Source organism: Limulus polyphemus, unplaced genomic scaffold, assembly GCF_000517525.1.
Source record: "Limulus polyphemus unplaced genomic scaffold, Limulus_polyphemus-2.1.2 Scaffold1699, whole genome shotgun sequence".
Classification (NCBI taxonomy): Eukaryota; Metazoa; Arthropoda; class Merostomata; order Xiphosura; family Limulidae; genus Limulus; species Limulus polyphemus.
Genome location: NW_013667309.1, coordinates 28,976 through 36,944, shown reverse-complemented (window position 1 = coordinate 36,944; position 7,969 = coordinate 28,976). Strand labels below are relative to the sequence as shown.

The window sequence follows — 7,969 nt, the reverse complement described above, 5'->3', positions numbered from 1 at the left end:
CCTAGAGAAAAACCACTTCCGACACCAAAACCTGGACTCCATCTGCAGAAAGTGATGCTTTGCATTTGGTGGGAGATCAAAGGAGTAATTCATTTCTAACTCCTCAATCCACAGCGAACTGTCAATGCAGATATCTATAGTCAGCAATTGGGACTTTAAATCAAGCCCTTCATCAGAAACGCAATTCACTTGTCAATCGGAAAGGTGTTCTTCTTCTCCACGACAATGCATGCCCACATGTGGCACGTTTGACGCTACACAAGATTATGGAGTTGGGTTGGGAAGTTCTACCCCACCCATCATATTCTCCAGATATAGCACCATCAGATTAAAATCTTTTTCGGTCGCTGCAACACCATCGTATGCAAATATGGAAGGTGTTAAAAAAGACATCGATTCTTCGTTTGGGATTTCACCTTTTTGTTTATTCTTCTCGTATTGTGTGTTTGAACTCTTTACTTTAAACAAAAGTAAATTTAGACTGTATCAGGAGATTTACTTCTGCTTCATAATAATGCGGTTATTACAAATACTGATAATTTTTTCATAACTGTTGTCTGAAACAGTTTACTTTTTTTCTTTGTCCAGGCATAATTAAAATTTATATATGTATATATACACAGTCGTGTGCTAGAACACAGGTTACTTACACCTATATTTGTAGGCGCTACTGAACCATGTTTTTTTTTAAATATTAGGTCGTCAAGAAATTAATGTCGCTTTTTTTAGATGAAAAAACCGGAACAACTTGTATATCAAAACAAAACAGTCTCCATTCTTATCGATGATGCTTTTCCATCTTACAGTCAAGTTGTTAACGCTGTGATTAAAGAAATCACTTGGCTTTGAAGCAAAAAACATCCGTCGCTTTCCAGTTGGGAGATATCGCTTTCAAAGTTACGTCACACCATGCATGACACTTGGTACAGCTGCGTTAACACGTAATCGCTCGTTTTATCTAATTAGTCATACATGTTATCACTATACTAGATTCAGAACTGTTAGGAAAAAGTCTCATTGTATCACTTCTGAACGTGGTAATTCTATGTGGGTCAAAGGTTATGATCAGGAGGTTTAAGAAATCGGACCTTTTTAAGTTCTATTTGAAATATTTCACACACTTCACGACAGACTTGTTTTGAAAAATAAAATAATGAAAATAACCATTGCGCTTTAAAACTAAAATAAAGACGACTGATGCGATTAATAACATTTATTTACACAATTATTTCAGTTTATACTTAATCCATCTTTGTATAAAATAATAATAATAATATACAATTTTATGATGTACACTTTATTCAGTAGAACTCGTTGACGATGTACTAAGTGCAATCTGAAATGCCAGTCGTCTTTATTTTAAAACTTACCAAAGAAGTAATCGCCACAATCTTATTAAGATCTTATTGTTGTTTTTTATAATTTCGAGCAAAGCTCCACGAGGACCATCTGCGCTAGCCGTCCCTAATTTTGTAGTGTAAGACTGTATCAAACTCTTGGGCTACACTTTTGCCAAGAATAGTAGGACTGACCGTCACAATATAACTCCCCCACGGTTGAAAGGACGAGCATGCTTGGTGAGACGAGGGATTCGAACCCGCAAATTGCGAGTCGAGCTCCCTAACCACCTGGCCATGCCGGACATTAAGGTCTTACACTTTAGACTTTCATAACGATACTGTTTCTCTATTTGGAATTATTGATACACAGTCTTCGTAAAAAAAAACTTTTTACTTCATCCTAATTATCTTAATCTTGAGGTTGACATATAAAGATTTTTGTGCCTAAAACAATTTATCTGGTTACAGAATATCACACAGGTAGTGTCTGATCATTGCGACTGCTCAAATATGAATTTGACGTCATAACAATATTATAATATGATTGGTTAATTTCAGATGAGACGTCATTGCTACTATCACGGAAAAGTACGAGGTGTTGAGAGATCTTGGGTAGCTGTGAGCACCTGTCATGGAATTAAGTAAGTACTGGTATAAAGACACCATTAGTAAACTGCCTAGTGTTTGATTTAACTGAAATGGGGACTCAGCAAAATTTAAGATGCACATTCATTAAGTTTTTCAACCGGCTAGTTCTATATTACAATTAAGGGCGCGTGAATTTAATTACAGGGCAAAATAATAATAATATTGTTTAAAGTTTGAAGCAGGCTTCGAGCAATCTTAGAACTTTTATAGAGTATAAGTTCATCTAAAGTGTAAATTTGTTTATAGCTGTATCAAACCGCCGAAAATCACACGGAGTTTTAAACCTTTCAAGATATTGCAGAAAATCAGAAGCAAAGTTACCTTACTTTGGGATACCGATAATATTTTCTCCTGGTAATATAATAATAATAATCCCTGTAGACTCCCACTGGAGCATAGTGCCCCATCAACACTTCGCCGACGGAAGTTGTTGTTGTAATTTTTTAGCAGGTTGGTTTTTAGGGGGCGGAGTTGCTATCCCCGTGCCCAACCCTCCTCCTTTCTCATCCTGGACTTGGGACCAGGCAATGGTGGTGACATCCCTACCGGGGAACAAACCCGGTACTTTTGGATTAGAAATCCAACGCGCTATCCACTGCGCTATAGGGACACATTTTCTCCTGATACTCCTGTTAATATTCACAAAGTTAAGCCTTTAAATTGGAGGTATGTTTATTTGAGAGTATAAGCAAACTTTAGACTGCGAAAAGTTCCCAGACAATAACTAAATAATCTCATGAATTATTCTTTGTATTTTATGGTTTCTTATATACTCGAGAATATAGAAATATATTAAATAACTTTAATCATAGAACAGTACAGAGAAATTATTACAGCAGTTATCCTAACAATCATTTATTCTCTTTACAGGGCGATCACGAGGTCTACTTGACGATAAAATTTAATACTAAGGACCGTAATTTTACTCTTGATTTACATATGAATTTTGACCTTATACCACAAATCTACAGTGAGAGTTATCACTACCGTGGAAATATTATTGCCCAGAAGCCCAAATCTATGGTACAAGTTTGATCGTTATCATACTTTTAATATTAATATTCATTGTAAACTTAGAATTTGTACTTAGGACTAACCTAATCTTTGATACGTAAGAAAAGTGTATTTAATTAGCTACCAGATGGCCTGGTTGTTTTTACTTTCGGTCTAAGTACATAAATTACTCTGACCAGAAGTTGTTATTAATGTTATTTGTAAAATAAAAGTCTTATTTTTTTACTTGGTAACGTTTTATGTAATACATGGGTTCACAATATATATAATATATTTTATTGTGATGTTTAATAATTTTCATGTATGTTTCTTTGAAGTTAAGCACAAAGCAAAACAATGGGACATCTGTGCTTTGCCCACCAAGGTATCGAAACCCGGATTCTAACGTTGTAAGTCCACCAGCAAACCGATGTACCACTGGGGGGCAATAGTTTTCGTGAAAATTTCCCTTGTTCTAAAACAAACAAAAAATGAAAGAATGGTTAACATCATACTTTCTTTCATGAAAGAATATTAGATTTTAATTCGTTGGTTATTTTAGAACAAAGCCACATTGGGCTATCTGCTGTGTCCACCGCGAGGACTCGAACCCTGGATTTTAGCATTGTAAGTACGTAAACTCACCGCTGTTCCACCGGAGGATATTAGATTTTATAACTAATGATGAAATGAAAATATATTTGGAACATATAACTTTTATAATAGTAAGTAAATAAACGGATGCTAACTTTTATTGGCAAAAAAAAAAAATATTGGGGTATTTTAACGGCCTCCATTTAAAAACCGTCCCCCGGTTGATCAGTGGTTTGTTTACGGACTTACAACAATAAATTACAGAGTTCGATTCCCCGCGGTGAACAGATCGTAAAATTCAAACAGCAACAATTGCTTTTTGAAAACTACTCAACGCGTTTGGACGTTTATACTTCAAAACATGCAGTGTGACGGATTTAATTAATAAAAATGTTTTGACTGTATACCGATAAACGTTGCATTCAATTAATTTATTCGGTTTTAACTTTTACACAAACTCCTGTCGGTTTTATTTCTAGCGTATTAATGAACTTAACAGTTTGACGTATCAGGACAAAGAGTTTTTCATATTCTATGTGCCTAATTGAAACTGCAGGAAGACAAATACAATTAATCGCGTGTATAACGAGTTGAATAACTTCTAGCTGTGGCAGAAATTTAGTTATTGTCAAGTGAAAGCAATTCCTGACGACTTCTCTGGACCTGTCAGTCGTTATCGTAAGGGTTGAATCAAGGTGTATTTTCAATATGGTAAGATAACATTGAAACATCACGTGACTTGAACACTCAACGTGAGTGACGTTGATTACAGAATATGATGATATACGACATATGCGTAATATGGAAAGTAAAAAACGTGTTTCAACAGCAACGTTTATTAATTATATTTGAAAATATTTTTGTATAGAGGAATTCTTGTTCATCCTTATTTCTCATTTGTTTTTGTATACTACAACTCATCGGCTATCTTAATTTGTATTTTTGTTACATGAAACAGTATCTTTAATAATAAGATTTATAAAACAATACGTTTAATTACCTTTATAGGTGTCTCTATTAAACAATACTTATCATTTTAATAATGTGCTTCATTAAAAAAAATATCTCTTCATCCTAAATTGCTAGTAAATAATCACCAGATATATTTTTATTTCCAAGGTTTCACTGTAACAGCTGTAACTATGGATTAATTACATCACACTACATTAGTCTAAAGTGAAATTTGCAAGTAAATAATTACCAGATGAAATATTTTTATTTCCAAGGTTTCACTGTAACAACTGTAACAAGGGATTAATTACATGACACTTCATTAGCCTAAAATGAAATTTTCAAGATTGGAGTTCAAAATAACAAAAAGATATTTCATAAACTTGTTCTTATATAACATGCCCGTAGACCAATATAGAGACCCTGAAAACCAAAAATCATGCAGCAAAATATAGTATTTTTGTCTGAATATCTATAATAGTTATTGTTTAAAAGTAGAAGACGTATATCTGTATTTAGTAAATGCTATCGAACACAGTAATCAATTTTATAAATTGATAGCATAGTGTTTTGCGGCTTAGCCCGATATATATCAGGAGCTATGTACGGAGAAGTACTGGCGCTTGGAATATACTTACCTAGCGAAATTACTTACAGACAGACAGATGGGAACAATCAAACTGCTCTACTTACTAAGTGTCAACAAGAGTACTAAAAGTCTAACTTATTATAATACATTTGCTTCATACAACATTACAAGTATCAAGACTAACTACAGAACTTGTGTTCCAAATACATGGACAACGAAATTCGTAAACAATGAGGGTGTATAAATGAAACCTACACCACAGTATCATCCTTCTATAAATATCTTCCATGGACCTCCCGTCTTAAGGTGATACAGCTGGAGCTCCATTTCTCAGCTGATTATGTTGTACTCTTTGTTTCTGAAAATGAGCCAACATCATTGTTTCATATTAACTTGAATTGGCTTTGGTAAATGGGAAAGTAGATGTCAAAACATATATAATGTTGGCTTGTTCTTATGTTCAAAACTTAAATTTTGGGTGGGCACTAGAAGACGAAGGTAACCTGTTAGAATCACGTTGTTTTCTTTTATTTTAATTCCAGTTGTTTTTAACTCTCTTTTTTTCTTTATGATCACGTAGAGACGACGATCTTGAAACTATTACTGACGACCTGTCACTAAGCCTTAACCTGTAAACTGAATTCTACAATATAACTTTTGTTCTTTATAGATCCCAAGCAGCAGTTTGAACGTTATGAAGTTGTTTACCCTAAGATTTACACTGCAGATGGCAACGAAAGGTCAGGAGGTCATTTACAGGTAAGATTGGGTATACAAGGAAGTGAAATAACAGCCACAAACTGCCGGATGCATGAATTATGTTTGTACATGCAAGAATGATAACCAACGTGATGTCCTTTCATAAATCTTATGATAATTCAATTTCAAAGTAGTTTATATAATTCAACAAAAGAACAGTTGTGCTTGAAAGATTTTAATTTTCAAGAACTCCTGTTCCCTCCTTAGATCTGTTAAGGTTTTAGTGTTTTATCCGTGTCATTGTATTGATTTATCCTGTGCTAGTTATCTACTGCTACCTTTACATCAATCATTAGTTAATGTAGGCATTTCAACAATGAAATAAGAGAACCAAAGATAAACGACACTGTGACAAAGGTTTCTGCACACACCAATAACGAAGGTGCAAAGGGAATCAAACCAGTTTATTAAGTTGTGTGGATTTAGTAAATATACCACAGTAACAAGAGTAACTAATATTTTATAGAAATGCATTTAAAAAAATGTGAGAAAGAATTGGTCTAAAGATATATGCTGAGATGCGTAATGAAAAGTGTCGTTTAAAACATTCGTAATAAGTAAGCATTGGTCCGTCTAACTAGTTACTGTGAATAATGATAGTGATAAGTACAGTGCATCAAACTTATCAATCATTGTAATGTAAACTGTAAAATACCAAATATTTTAAAATACTTGTATTCCGTTGTTTTGCTTCTGTTTTTTTTTTAACCTTAGCAAGAAATTATCTACATTACACCAGAATAATCACTGACCTAAAGTAGAAACATCCTTATCATTGTTTGTCACCCTCAAAGTTCGATACTCTCTTCCAGCAGCATTTTAGGCTAATGTAGTGTGATGTAATTAATCCCTTGTTTCAGCTGTTACCTGTTACAATGAAATTTTGGGAATAAAAGTATTTCACCTCGTAATTATTTACTTACTAATTTTATTTTAGGTTAATGTAGTGTGATGTAATTAATCCCTTGTTACAGTTGTTACAGTAAAACCTAGAAAATAAAAATATTTCATCTGGTAATTATTTAAAAACCAAAAATGTATCCATTCGATTATCCTCTAAAAAGTCCTTGGCTCGTTGCAGCCTATTAAGAAGTGTAAGTAATAATTAAACACTGTTACATACCATTGTTACTAAAGATATATATACCTTACAATAAGAAACATTTAAATATTAAGAAGTTTAAGTAATAATTAACATTGTTACATACCATTGTTTCTAATGATATATCAGAACAATTGTAAATATTAAGAAGTGTGAGTAATTATTAAACATTGTTACTATATTGTCATTACTATTATAATGACACTTGGAGTTAGCTTGTCTTATCTGACATAAATCACTTTCATAAAATTGAATAAAGACTTCTTTACACTACTGACAACGAACTTTACAATGAAAATCACCGTTCCTTCGTATTCGTCAATCTCTCATCATTTGTGAGTAGATTCATGTAAAAAGGGCAAGTCCAGAGTATAAATAATATTAGTTGATAGGAGATGCTAATACTGAAATTCTTTCTATTTAAACTTATGTTTGCAAATATGGAAAATATACACTTTTCTTTGGATGTGAAACCTCAGCAATATTATTTTTCTGATGACGTAATAAAAACGAATGAGGAAACTCAATAAGGAAAGTTTCTCTTGAGAACCCCTTCCACCCACCCTTCTTTTTCTTTATTCTAACAACAAAATGAATATTAATGATTTCTAATTTATTCATTAGCTTTATTCTTTCGCTATATTTTTGTTTGAATTATGGATGACTTCTTTTGCCGAACATATAACATTAATCAGCTTCAAAGATGCCAAAAAATAAAAATAATAAGTTGAGTGAATTTATAATCTGTAGTTGTCTTTATCTAGTTGCAACAGAAACTAGGATGAACAAATTTCTAGAGGACATCCGGATAGCTCGGAAGTCTGCTGTCTGCTCCTCGTACATATATACATGTAAAATTTAGGTTATCTGTTTGTATACATGGTAAGCAAACAATACATCACCTAAACTCTCATTTCTAATTTACGTATAGTTTCTGAAATTCTTATTTTTTCTGCAAATTATCACTAAACGATTACATGCTTGGTAATGGAA

General features: G+C 33.1%; 1 non-coding gene across 1 annotated transcript; it reads right to left on the bottom strand.

The window, feature by feature from the left end:
- Nucleotides 1-2,525: 2,525 nt before the first annotated feature.
- Nucleotides 2,526-2,598, bottom strand: Trnar-ucu. The gene has a single exon. It is a non-coding gene; the product is annotated as a tRNA-Arg (tRNA).
- Nucleotides 2,599-7,969: the final 5,371 nt, after the last annotated feature.